The sequence below is a fragment of the Anser cygnoides genome, chromosome Z (assembly GCF_040182565.1).
Source record: "Anser cygnoides isolate HZ-2024a breed goose chromosome Z, Taihu_goose_T2T_genome, whole genome shotgun sequence".
Classification (NCBI taxonomy): Eukaryota; Metazoa; Chordata; class Aves; order Anseriformes; family Anatidae; genus Anser; species Anser cygnoides.
Window position 1 is genome coordinate 56,310,653 of NC_089912.1, and position 13,909 is coordinate 56,324,561.

Sequence of the window (13,909 nt, forward strand, 5' to 3'; positions counted from 1 at the left end):
CCAGTACTGTAGATAGAATCTGTCAGGAGGGGAACACACCACAATGATAACATTTACATTAAAATTCTTTTAGTGGGAAAAAAAAAAAAAAAGAACATGAAAAAGAGACAGGAGAAGAAAGAAGAAAAAAAAAAGAAGAAAAAGAAAAAGCAAGTACGAGGGAAAGGTATGCATTTTAGGGTGACTGCATTCTCAGAGCATAAGAGCTTTATCTTGATTTCAAGCTCTTCTAACAATAAGGAATAGCATCTCAGTAAATGGGACTTCTTTTTTCTTTTGCTGACCTACTAAAAAAAATAAAGCACAGTACAAAAAAAAAAAAATCTCCATTGCTGAGATATTTCCTTTTTCTTACCTTTCGTCTGATAAGAGCTCTCAGTGTTTCTGGATAAGAAGAGATACTTTATTGTCTCCTGAAAAGATATAAGAGAACAGAGGGGAAAAAACAATGCCTTTTGTTAGACGGAAAACTAACTGCAATTTGAAGAGCGATTGTTATAGACAGTATTGCTGAAGGCAAACAGAAACTAAAAAGAAAGCTCTTTAGAATATTATCCTTCCTTAACATTTTGATAAAGTTCTTTAAAATGGGAGCCACTTTTGCCTTTGCAGCAGTTTAATTTCCTATAATCATCTCTGATGGAACAGATGATACACACAGAGTTACCCCAGGTATTGTTTAAGTGGGGACTGAATTACTTTTATACTATCACTAAATGATCGAAAAAAAAGGAAACAAAACAAGTTTTCAGCAGTGCTTTGCTTCCATGCTGCAAGCCCAGCATAGTGATGCTCTTTCTAATCCTGTTTAAACTGCATTCTAGAAGTATTCACAAGTCATTTTTTTTTTAAAGCCGTTAAAAAGAATGTGCAAGCCACATAGGATGGAAAGCAGAGGGAATGTTCATTATCAGGCCCAGAAGAAAAGGACTGTTTGAAGAGAAAACCCACAAACTACAAGACTTTGAGGAATTTGCTAGTTATCTTTTCCACTTGGGTGACTTTAGGTTTCACTACCAAATTGAAACACCATTTTCAGAACAATAATACTATACATTTTTTTGACATCACAAAAGAATGCTTTTAAGGCATAAAAAATGTATTTCCCTTATGTAATCAAAAACAAAACTCTATAAATTATAATGCAATGTACAGTCCAATTCCTCCATTCAATGCATTTAAATGGTATGTGCTGATTAAGCTCTTACTCATTTATGTTAAATGTCTAATGAAAAGCTCTTTGAATCTGGTTTAACCCATATTAAATGCCCTAGTGGTGCCCCTGGAATTAAAAGAGAAGAAGAAAATTAATCCCATTCTTTGTTCCCTTTATACATTTTAATAAATTATACTGCATCTTCCTTAAAGCATTTATGGCTCAGACAAAATGCCAAATGGTTTGATCCTTTCAGCAAAAAGCCAAGGAACAAATTTGCACATTAAAATGTAGAGTGATTCAACAATTCAAGGCATAGTGTTTTCCAGAAGGAGATGATGTGTTTTCTATGTTTCTTAATAACTCTGCACGATGATTTCTGCTTTGTATGTAAGCAGGGTCTGATGAAAGTTTGCTAAGTTTTTCTTTTTGTGTTCTCTTTCTTCTTCTTTCTTTTTCTTTCTTTTTCTTTCTTTTCTTTCTTTTCTCTTTCTTTCTTTCTTTCTGTCGTTCTTTCGTTCTTTCGTTCTTTCGTTCTTTCTTTCTCTCTTTTTCTTTCTTTCTGTCTCTCCTCTTTCTCTTTCTCTCCCTCTTTCTCTCTTTCTCTCTCTCTTTCTCTCTTTCTCTCTTTCCCTCTTTCTTTCTCTCTTTCTACGTTTCTCCCTCTTTCTCTTTCTTTTTCCTTCCTTCCTTCCTTCCTTCCTTCCTTCCTTCCTTCCTTCCTTCCTTCCTTCCTTCCTTCCTTCCTTCCTTCCTTCCTTCCTTCCTTCCTTCCTTCCTTCCTTCCTTCCTTCCTTCCTTCCTTCCTTCCTTCTCTCCTTCCTTCCTTCCTTCCTTCCTTTCTTCCTTCCTTCCTTCCTTCCTTCCCTCCTTCCTTCCATCTCATTTTATTTAGATCTACAGTTAGCAGACTTGTGAATTATTTCATTAACCACTGAGAGTTTTGTTGAGCCAAAATTGAAATCTAGTGAGAGGTAAGTTTCTATGCATTTGAGGAAGACACGGAACGGAATAATACTACCACCAGCAACAATAAGCATTTAGATACCTCAATGATAAAATGAAACAAGAAATGAAAATACTTTTGTTAACAGAATTCAAGTTATGGGAATTAGAGTGTAAATAATGATTGCCTATGACTGTATAGAGAAGTGCATAAAGGAAATACTTAAGTTACGCTTAAATATGGTCTGTTTTTTCCTGATTACTAAAGCATTCCTTTAAAAATTCCTAAGACTTGCCTGAAATAAGAAAATCTCTATCCACAGATTACAACTGAAAGTCTTCAGACAGATTTTTAAACCTAAATATGTTGCAGGATTTTTTTTCTTCATTAGAAGGGGAAACTATTTATTTGGTTTGAATTCAGTAGTGGTCCTAACACTATTAAATATGACTTCAGGGCTATGTCTTCTGGAAAATGAAGAGTTACAGTAAGAGTCAGTGGTGGAGAGCATCTGTATACTATGGAGTTTAACTGATTCATGATGTGGGAGGCTACTGAGTATCTTGAAGCCTTAAGGTCAGTGACTTCTTCCCTAGAGGTATGTTCTTCTAGATTTTTACCTTAGGTGTGTCTGAAAAAGACTGCTTAATGCTTCCAATTTCCATGGCTTAGAGACAGTCTTGAAGTCACAAAAGCTTATTCCTAACTTTATCATGTGATCAGTAACAAGAAAATCCCAAGAATTTGGCTCTTGAAATTCATGGTGTTCTTGTCATGGAATCAGGACATTGAAAGTCCTCAAGCTCTAAAAGGCAGTAGCCTGACAAAGTTTTCAGCCTAAGCTTCCAGATACACATGAGGAAGTCAGGGGCCTTGGAAGGTTTTCAGGACTTCCAGACTCTTCACTGAAAAACAAAGTTCCTAGAAGCAGTGAGAGCTGTGATCCTCCCTGTTGCTCCAAGAGCCCAAAAAGATGGTAATTCTGTGTCTAGTAAACTTGGAAACTCAGTACTTCTTCCTTTGTGTCTTCAAAGTCTCCTGGTTCCTGTCTAGCTGGCCTCTTCCACACCATGCATAAATTAAATGTAGTAAATTTGCCTCTAATTTGCCTCTAGCAGCTGTTCAAATCTTAGGATCATGTTTAATTTAAGAATGCCCATTTCTAATTGCAGCTGATATAAAAAGGCTTGTTTGTCTGTTTGTTTTAATGAAGGATTTCTTACTTTGGGAAAATTTTACAATGTCAATAAAAGGCAAAGTTTGCTTATAATACTGGTTTGTTAATTACTTATCCCCTTTTGGCTAGTTTTTTTGTTTGTTTGTTTGTTTGTTTGTTTGTTTAAAGAAGTTGAAGGATCTGATTGAGGATGAGGAAATGAAGTTGTCAATAGAGGGAAGTTAGGAAGTTCCATGCTGTACGGCATTCCTGCTGAGTACAGCTGTAAACTGTAGTGTGCATAAAACTGCAGTGAGTACTTCTGGGGTCTAATAAAAAAAATAATGGAGAAATTGTCAAGAAATTCAAGGGCATTGTTAGTGGTCAGGAAAGGAATATAAGTAAAGGAACTCATGACATAGCAAATACTTCTTCTTGTCCCTTATTTCAGGTAAATACAATAGAGAAGGATAGGAATAAGAACCCTAAGGAATGGATAAAAAGTCTGTCTGTGCTGTACATTCTCTCTTTCTCATGAAGCCACTCTCCAAACCAATGCCACACACAAGTGGTACATCCTGAAGATGAATCAGCAGCAGCTCACAAACATCTGCCTTTGCACAAAGCCTGGCACAGGCTTTCACATTTTGTACTTGCTAGCTCACTTGTCAATAAACAGAATTTAGTGGCAGCTTTGGATAGCAGGGTCCAGCCACCTGCAGATGTTTTATATAGAGAAAAAGTGGGCCATATAGTCTCATGCTTTTATAATAGCTCTCACCACTCCAGGTCTGTCTGAACGTTCATCCTCAGCCATGCATCCTACAATTGCCTTCTGTAGGGCACCACTCACCTTTGCATCCTCAGCCATAAAATGAATAATTTGGGCTGAAGTGTTCTGTTGGGCACAGAACAGGTGGTTCTAGCCATAGAAAAAACAAACAAGCAAACAAACAAACAAAAACAGGGAAAAAAAAAAAAAAGGTTTCAGATAGTCAGCAAATTCACTGCCTCCAAAGCCATGGCTTATTATTCAGTCCAGATAATGGACCATTCATACAAACTTCTGCTATTTAAATCTTAGCTTCTGAAACAAACCAGACTCTCTAATTCCCTCTGCATATCCAGCTTTGCCTTGGCTACATCTGACCCCAACTGTACTCGGGATAGACTGTTACATATATGTAAAATATATTTTCTAGTAACAAATATATGCGTCTGTACCTGTTTCAAGCTGTTTCCTATGTGGTAGTCCCAGCAGCTATTTTCACATCAGTGGTCTCCAGTCGAGCTATTATTTTAAAACGTAATTCTCCAGTCCCATATATTCATTCATTAGACCTGTCAGTTTCCAATTCAAATTTTAGATTTTTCTTTTCTCTTACTCTCATTACTTGACACCTCTGTACAATACGTTGTGTTAAACCTGAATTCCTACATAGCGCTTGACATAAGATCTTTACTAGTTATATCCAAACTGTAGATTTAGGAGCAACTAGAAAACAGAGAATGACCACAAACACCCTTTTGGCATTTGGTAGATGTGGTCAGATTTCCTATTGCAGGTTTTCTTATTATCTCTTCTTCTTATCATCAGAATTCCAACTTTGTGTGCAGAATAATAGGAGCCGGTAGGGGATACATATATCTCAGGTTTCAGAAACTTACGTCACATTCATAACTGGAAACTAGATCTCTCACAGTTTGAAGTCTGGATCTCTCGCTTGTACTGCAGAAGCATTAGGAACAGAAATGTTTTCTCAACATTGCTGAACCTTACATGGGCTTACATAGTTCTTACAGGTTTATGTCAGCGCTCCGAACATTATAACTGGCTTTTCCTTTTTTTATTGTACCATATAAAATAAACAATCAATGAAAAAAAAAAATGTTTGTTATGTAGGACCCCTAGGATAAAAAAGCACATTTGTTTAATGTTCCAAACCTTCTCAACATGGTCACTGTGAAATTTGGGGCACCTTTCATAATCAGTGAACTTACAGGGGGAAGTCTGCAGTGATGTCAGTATTGGCCTGCCTCTTGCAAGCATCAACAACAAAAAAACATCACCCGTTCTCATAGAATAAATTAACCCGGTCATACCTTACCATATGGTCATTTCAACTTCCTCCAGTGCATCTGTTTCTACAGAAAAAAATTAAGTGTTGTGTATGGTCCCATAATTAATAAGAAGCTGCATTCATGCCATGTACCATCTAGGCATACCTGAGGAAAAATGTTTGAAAGACCTGATACTCCTTCTACAAAAACATCCTGAACTGAATGCAGACCCTGTGACTACTTGTTATGTTGTAAGTCTGCATAATGAAATCCCAAACTACATTATGCTGAGTGACAGTGCTTTGCTTTCATCCAGGCTGAGATGATCTTAGGGAAGTTCCTTGCCCTCATCTGGCAACCTCATTCAGCAGCAGACCAGCAAACCTACTTAAGGTCTTCAAGGGCTTGAATACCATAATATGATTCTTCTACAGTTAAGCGAACTGAGACTGAGTGATTTGCCAAATGTCAGACAAAGAACTGTTTATAGGACTCAGGAGACCTGATTCTCAGTCTGGAGCTCTACCCATTAATGATGCTCCTTTCCTCAGCTATTCTTCATGAAGCTGGTATGATTCATCCACCACCTGCTGTACAGTATAGCTAGGCATAACATCTTACAGAAAGATTTACTCCTAGGTACTACAAGCTGACCGGATTTTGCAATTAAGGGGACATCTTTTTTCCTCTGTTTCTCCCCTAAAATGAATTATTTGGTTCCATAGACCTTAATGATTTTCCCTTCCTCTTAATTACATAATTAAACCCTGAGTTCAGATCATAACATGCTGCATTAATGATATCTATTTAATCAAAATGTTCATTTGTTTTCATTATATTATGCTTAGTAAGGGATGTTTAGGAGAGTTCCATGTTAGTTCAGCTTTTTTCTTTCTCTTGGCCTTTTGTTGTTTATTGTGTGTATGTCTATAGATACAATATCAGCAAATGTTAATATATTAATAATAGTAAATCGTTTTTGTTTTCTTAGAGAACAAAGCAATGTTATTTAAGCCTGCTGGCATTATAACAGAAATAGCCTGATCATATCTCCAACATTTTTGAAAGTTTGTAGTAATCACACTCAATCCATCTTGTTGTTCAGTTTTGGACTAAGTTTTTTGATACCATTTGTCTGAACACTTTAAGAATGCTTCTTTTGAACCATGTGTTTTTCTTAGACGTGGAGAAATATAGGCAACTGAAAACTTTGATCATGTTTTAAAATCTTGTCTCCTAGATTTATAAAATAACTTCCGTAAGAAAGCTGGATTTTTTTATAGTACACCACTGATTTTATCTTCATTATTTTCTGTGGAGGATTAATCTCCATATGATGTTAAACTTGAAACAGAAGTAGTTGATACCATGTTATTTTCAGTTATATCGGTTTGGATTTTGTTTCTACATATTTGTAAGCATTTATTTTTTCCTGTTATTTTATTTTTTTCTCCTTACGGTGCAAGAGAGCAGCAATTGTAGTTAATTTTTCACGAGATAAAACTGAAAATGATAAACCCCCAACCACAAAGTACACTAAAACCACAAAGAAAATAAATGGCTACCTGTCCTGCAACTTTCCTTTTAAAGACCTTCTTGGCCTTGCTAGAAAGTTGGCAGATAATCATACTTTAACATGACAACTCCATTAATGAATGCCCCAGCTCTTTCACTTGCTGACTCATGGCAGGAGGCTTCTCTAATGGAATACCAAATACGTCAGATTTTTTTCTGCTGTTACCATTCAGTGAGGAATTTTCAACAAATACATTCCATGAAACCAGGTTAGGAATGATAGCTTCTTGGTGGAAATGAAAATGGAGTCACGCATAAGGAAGATTTATTCAAAGATCTGCATATTTTGGGATACATGCAAGAAAACATGAGTTTGTCAAGATTATAAATATAGGGGAGGAAGAAAGCTTTTTTCTCTCCTGTTTTAACTATGATAGTTAATTATATACTTACTACCATTTGCTTGGCAGTCGTAGTGTAGACAGAGAAGAGCAGATTTCTCTGTCCAAGGTAAGGTCATGAGCTTATTGGAGACTGTAGACACTTCAAGTACATAATAAGGCAGGTACAATTTAAGACAGATCAGACAGAAGCGGTATTAACTGTGATCATAGTGAGACCATTTGGTCAGATATCTAACCCTCTGCATCCTTGTTTTCTGCCCAGTGATTGCAGAGACCACACCCATATACTCTCAGAAAAAAAGAAAGAGGAGAGGAAAAAACAATCATTTCCTTGTTAACAAAGCCAGGTACCCATCCTTGGGATGATGGACTTTTTTTTTTTTTTTTTTTTTTAATTCATAAATGGACTAAAATGGGTGGACTTTTTTAAGTCTGTATTTTTAACATAAGAATGATTTTTTAATCATTTAACATGGTCAAGCACCCTTACCTGGGAGGGACGGACTCCTCAAGTAGCTTTTTAACTGCCACAGTTTTAAGAAGGAATTGGACAGTGAATATGTGCCAATAAGGAGAGATGGCTCTTGGTGGAGCCTGTTGTAGTGGCACATCCAGGATTATTTTAGCCATAAGTGAGATGTTGGAAACAATTGCAGACTGCTAGCTTTTAGTTGAAAGGAGCGTTCTTTTAGTCAGGATAAACTTTTTAGCCAAGACTCTCAAATATTAAATATTAGTAATTTTAATATAGAATAATGCATCACCAGTGTGTCAAGTGTTTCAATACCTTTCTCTAAATTAAATTAGAAAAGCTAACAAAACCTTACTGACTTCTAAACCAAGGAAATCTGAACAGAAATAAATTTGTGGTGGAATTTATACTATTGCTAGGAATAAAAAGTATCTTCTCTACTGTTTTGATTTTGAACATGGTTCAGGTGCACATAGCTGCACTGTTCTGCCAATCCTATGGCATATTCTCTTTTTATAACATTGTAGAATCTGATATGACATCATCATTACTACTGAGAGAAGTTTTTTTGGAGTATTTAAAACAAAATTTTCAAGGAATATGTCAACATGGATCATCACACTTTTAACAAATCTTGCAGACTTTTAGCTGCGTTGATTTGCACATGCACAACACCTAATAGCTGGTCTTGAATGCTGCTGTACAAAGCACTCCAAACATTTGCAATGGCTGCCTGCTGAAGTACTAGATAATTGTAAAATACATGGTGTCCATATTGCATTCTGCCATTTATAATTCATCCTGCCAAGAGTTTTCAGTGGCCAACTCTGGGGCTTTTCATAAATCTTACATCATTTGGAAAGCATAATATGGAAATGCAGATACTTTGGGAATGGAGAGAACTATTTGCGAATTAAAAAAGAACTACATGTTTTGATCCAAATACCAAGATTTGCTAATGTGTTTAGAAAACTGACAATTTCAGTCTTAATCCTATTCAATCTAGTGTCTTGTAATTATGCAGCACTAAACAGTCATAATTTATGAAGCAGTAGAAGAATATCCAAACTGAAGCCTTACATCTGACGTCAGGCTACAGGGACAGGAATAGTGGTGGGGGTGGCCTCTGAAAGCCATCCTGCTACTTGCCAATCTTATTTAAATTTTATTGCTGCCCAAATTGGCAAGATTAGACAGTAATTAGCAGTTTCCCCTCCAGTATAGATTCTGCCTCTCCAAGCAATCTTTTGATAATGATCCCGTCCCTCCTCCCCAGCAACTTCAGGGAAATTTCAGAGCCAAATATTAAACAAGCAGTTATGAAATTGTGCTCAACCACCTGTTCTCTTGATCCATAGCCGACCTACTTAACAAAGGACTGTATATCTCAATTAGGCCAGGTGATCTCATAGATTTCCATTCAATAATTAGCATGCTCTACCCTTCCCTCAAGGTTTTACAAGACTCTTTTCATGAATAAGCCTTCTTTGATACAGAAGGGGATGTCAAAATGATGCCTTGTCAGATACTTAGCTTCACATTTTAGAGATATGTCTAAAGAGTGATATGGGAGAAATGAAATCATGGATAAGAATGTAAGATCAGCTACAAGGTGTCTCATATAAAACAATGTCCTGTCTTTGAAAGTGGCCAAAAATGTCCAGTAATGAGTCTAAGATCGGGGTTAGTATATATGATTTTTCTCTCACTACTGCCTGAGCCTGCAATAATTGCAGCTCAGGGGTTTTTGAGATGGAAATGGGTTCTAGAGATATAGCTATCCTCAATGACCTTGTCCATTCTCCCCTCGAAACCATACAGATGCTTGGAATAGACATCCTGTGTCATGGAACTCCATGTCTTAATGAATGCCGAAAAACTGAAAAAGATTAATCATTCACTATTTCTCAGAATACAAGAAAAAGAAGAATCAGGCAAAGGTTGAAAGGAAAAGAACTACTTTGTCACACAAGGCTGTGGTTGCTGCTATATATTAAGGAAAATGAAAGTACAAATGGATTCAAAAACACATTGACAGATATATCTAACCGTGGCTATTAAGTGTGTCGACTTAAATAAAATTATCAGCTCTGTAGGACCAGTCATTTTCACTAGAATGGAGGTAATTGAGGAAGATTGTTTGTATCCCTTTATACACATTCCTTGTGTACAAACAAGCACTTAACAAATCTACAACTGGACAGTTTGGTAGCACGATTCAAATGGCTCTTGTCTTCTCACGACTATGCCTGTATAATATAATCAGTTCTGAACTTCTTTTATGGAAGCTGCAAGAGAATATGGTGATTGCAATGGGAGCAAATGCAAAGGGAAGACCATGAAATGCATACGCAAATTAAGGGTAAAATGTTCAAAGTTTACCAACTTCTAATAGAGATGTAGTCATTAAATACTTGTGGCATTAGTGATCCTTTAAAGTAATTGAAGAGGAGATGATTAGGAGACCAGACAGTTGAAGAAGTTGTGTAGAATAACGGAGAGAAAGACAGCAAAAAATAAGAATAAAGGACTGCAAGAAAGGAAAAAGAGGAAAAAGGATTAGACAGGAAATCAAGGAAGGCAGGAGAAATGAAACATTGGTGAAGGAAGAAGGGAGATGAAGGATGAGTCAAAAAAAAAAGAGGAAATAGAAAAAGATATAGAAAAAGCATTGCAGAGGAAAATATGAGAAAAAAAAGTAAAACATAAATTAGAGATTGAAGAAAAGACGGAGAAGTGTTTGAAGAATGGGATGAAAGGTCGAAGTAGAGAAATAAAGAAATCAAATTGGGGAAAAAAAAAATGCCCCAAGCAATCTAATATATCTTTGAAGTTTTTCCTACTTTGAGTGAGGGTTTGGACAAGATGACCTTCAAAAGACCAATGAAACCTGAATTATGTAATTACAGTTATTACAGTTCTCTGCATCTTTATTTGTACAGCCACAATACCTAAAGATTATGTCTATGAAGGAGAAAATTAAGAATAATGCCAAGCAAGATACCTGTTTCTAGAAACAGCTTCTAGATCCAAGGGTCCCTGGGAAAAATGAGAAAACAAATAACTTTTACAAACAACTGATGATACTGAAGAACTGTAAAATGCTGATGATTAAGTAATTACAGACAATGTCTGTCATGGTTCATGGGTCTAAGGCACGCGGGATATTCCTCTGGCTCAGTTACTTGATCATTATATTACTTTTTAAAGTCTTTTCACAGTCTTAAGCCTTCGTTTTTTCCCTTATGCAAATTCAGGTAAAGACATTGCTATTTTATGTAGTGTACTTCATCTGTAGTTGGAAGGTTCTATAAAAGGGTGCAGGAAATTCCCTTAAGTGTAAAACAAACCATTCAAAGGCATTGTTTTCCTTGAGAGGGTGAAAAGTATTCCAAAACAAGTAGTGTGTTGATATTCAAATCTTACAATTTCTTTCACTAGGTTATAAATTAATTGCTATGATTTAAAGAAAATTGCTGGCCTCCAAACTAAAAACCCACTGAAATACTGAACTGAAAGCTTTATTGCCCTCTACGATCAATGCTACTAATTCTTTGGGCATTTTTACATAGACGATTGCAGTTCCAGGCCTACTGTCTCTAGTGTGTATTTGGAGGCTGCTAATGGAAAAATCAAACACAAGCTCTGTTTTCCATTCGGTTCCCTAGCTCTCAGGATTCATTGTGATAAGACAGAGTGGTGTGAGAGACTTTCTTCTTCCTTTACCAACCATCATAGAAGAACACAGGTATTTTTTTTTTTTTTCTGGATTTCCAGAAGCCAAGAGTTTTGCTATGATTCTTCATACAAAGCAGGTCACTAAGGAATCAATTGAGAAAAATAATTGCACAAAGGAACTGGCAAATCCCTGTAAATGTTAGCTCGACTTAATTTTTTATAAGAATCACCTATCTGACTGCAGTCATATTCTGCCCAGGAACGTGGTCCAAACAAACATAAAATAGACATTTGTCCAAATGTTATGGACAAATAACCAGTATGCTTGCGTAGATCTCCTCAGCTCCATCTTGATTCCTTTTCCCAGAGGAGGAGCAGATGTAGGTACACGGCCTTTTGAATTCTAAAGGAGTTCACTAGAGAGAGGGTCTGGACAGAAAATGAGACAACCTCCTCTTGCTTTCTTGGAAGGAAGGAATAGAGACTGAAGAAGACCTGCTTTGCATGGTGGAGTCTGTGACTACATCTGTTCTAGTAAATTAAACATAGAATAATTCAGATTTGAAAAAAACTCCAGTTCTAAACTCCCTGTCAGACTGAAAGTTAGATCACATTACTCTGGGCTTCATCATTGTTACAGTAAAGAGCTTTTTACCTTATCTAATTGAAATTCGTCTTTCTGCAGCTTGATTTCATTGTTTTGTCTTTTCTCCCTGCATGAAAGCTGTATGTGCTTGGGAATGTATCTGACAGTGAGGCTAGCTTTCATAGAATGCCATATTCAAGCTATTATCCTTAAAAATGGCTTGCCTGCTTCTGAATTGCCTTTTACAAGTGGTCCTTGGCTGGTGTCAAGTCTTGAGGCATGCTCAAGAATCATTTGGGAGAGTGATAATAGTTTGGGGTCAAAATCTTGATATAGGCCACTATGACAATTTCACAGTATAACTGCCTAAGTTCCAGTGCCCAGAAATGCTTACTGGGAAAGTTAAATTTGCCACTGTAGACATAGATGTGTATGGAAAAGACCGTAGCAGTAAGAGATCCCAAAGCCAAGGACATGAAGTCCAAGGATAAATGTCGAAGTACCACAGCCTCCCTCCCTGTGGACTGATGTCCTCTAAAGACAGTGAATATATACTGGCTATTTTGAGATAATGAGGAACACAATTTCTTGTGAGAAAAGCAAGCTTTTTACAAGTGATGTGTGAGTAACCAGCATCTATCACTGATATTACCAAAAAGGTATAATGTTTCTTAATATTAGTAAGTTCCAACTTTACTGATTAGTTCTCAGCGTGCTATTGTACAATCCCTCAGTATTGTATATACATAATTTACTTGGTGGTCTAGCCATAGAGTTCTCTGCTCCTAGCATACAATTACGCTCTGTTCCCTAACATTTCACCTATATTGTGAATCTTCTGAAAATAGTTCAGAAACATGCTTTCATTATCTCAGAGAGGTTGCCCACCACTGATTTATTCCCTGTCTCCAAAGTTAAAAACATCAGCTCTGGAAAGATATTTTTCACTGTCAAAAATTGACTTTGTTTGTTTGTTTATTCTTTTATTCATTCAGTGTCTGCTGCCACCCTTTGGAGTCCTTCTGGTTTGCTTTCAATTAAAATGAAGACCTCAACATCATTTCTGATCTTTGCTGTACTTTCTGTGAGCTCTGATTGTTTGTACGGTCAAAATATCAGTCTACCAAACAAAAAAGGACACTGAGACAAATTCCCTGTGGCTAGTGCAAACAATTTTATTGGTATTAAATATATTAATGTCCTTGAAACCATGAGGATGGAAATTATCAAATAAAATCTTCACGCTTCTTTTGTTCAGCAAGCAAGACTGATGGATCAGATACTCATCTGGTGTAAACGGACATATACACAGGCTGATAATGGTAATTGTTAGGTAAATTTTTATGTGGCTGGTATAGGTGTGAGTCGATGCCTTTCTAAACTTTACATAGGTAGGCTTTACTTTCTAAACTCAACTCCATTTTCTTACAAGGATGATTGCTGGTTATCATCAGAAGACAGGCTATTTTCATGTAAAATATATGCAGAATGGACCACATAATTAGCAGGAAATTGTCAGTTAAAATATCCTGATTTACTCATGGTTCTTTCAGAAAAAAAAAAAAAAAAAAAGGCCTGAAAAGCAAGCCATTACGAAAGTGCTTCTTAAAGACTATCAGGTCATTTGATGCTTTAATCTCTATGTGGTCAAACATCATAAAGAATATGACTCCTGAACCACAGTCAAGGAAGTTCCCGGTGGGTAACTAACTGCTACTGACTTTCGTACAGCACACAAATGTGTGCCCTGAATGTTCCTAAATTGCTTCAAAAGTTCTCTCATGACCCTAACGAAGCACGAGAAGGGCCTGACATTTTGGAGGATGGAAGATCAAAGGTAACCCTGTGACATCCTGAAGCTTTGTTTTTCATTTCAGTGGAACAAAATCTGTCTTCTCAGATAAAGACATAAGGATTTATTCCAACTGAAAGATT

General features: G+C 36.5%; 1 long non-coding RNA gene across 1 annotated transcript; it reads left to right on the top strand.

Annotated features, from left to right (window-relative positions):
* Positions 1–77: 77 nt before the first annotated feature.
* Positions 78–13,905, top strand: LOC106037362 (uncharacterized). The gene is made up of 3 exons (XR_007158825.2): positions 78–166; positions 2,559–2,678; positions 12,970–13,905. It is a non-coding gene; the product is annotated as an uncharacterized lncRNA (long non-coding RNA).
* The last annotated feature ends 4 nt before the right edge of the window (positions 13,906–13,909 follow it).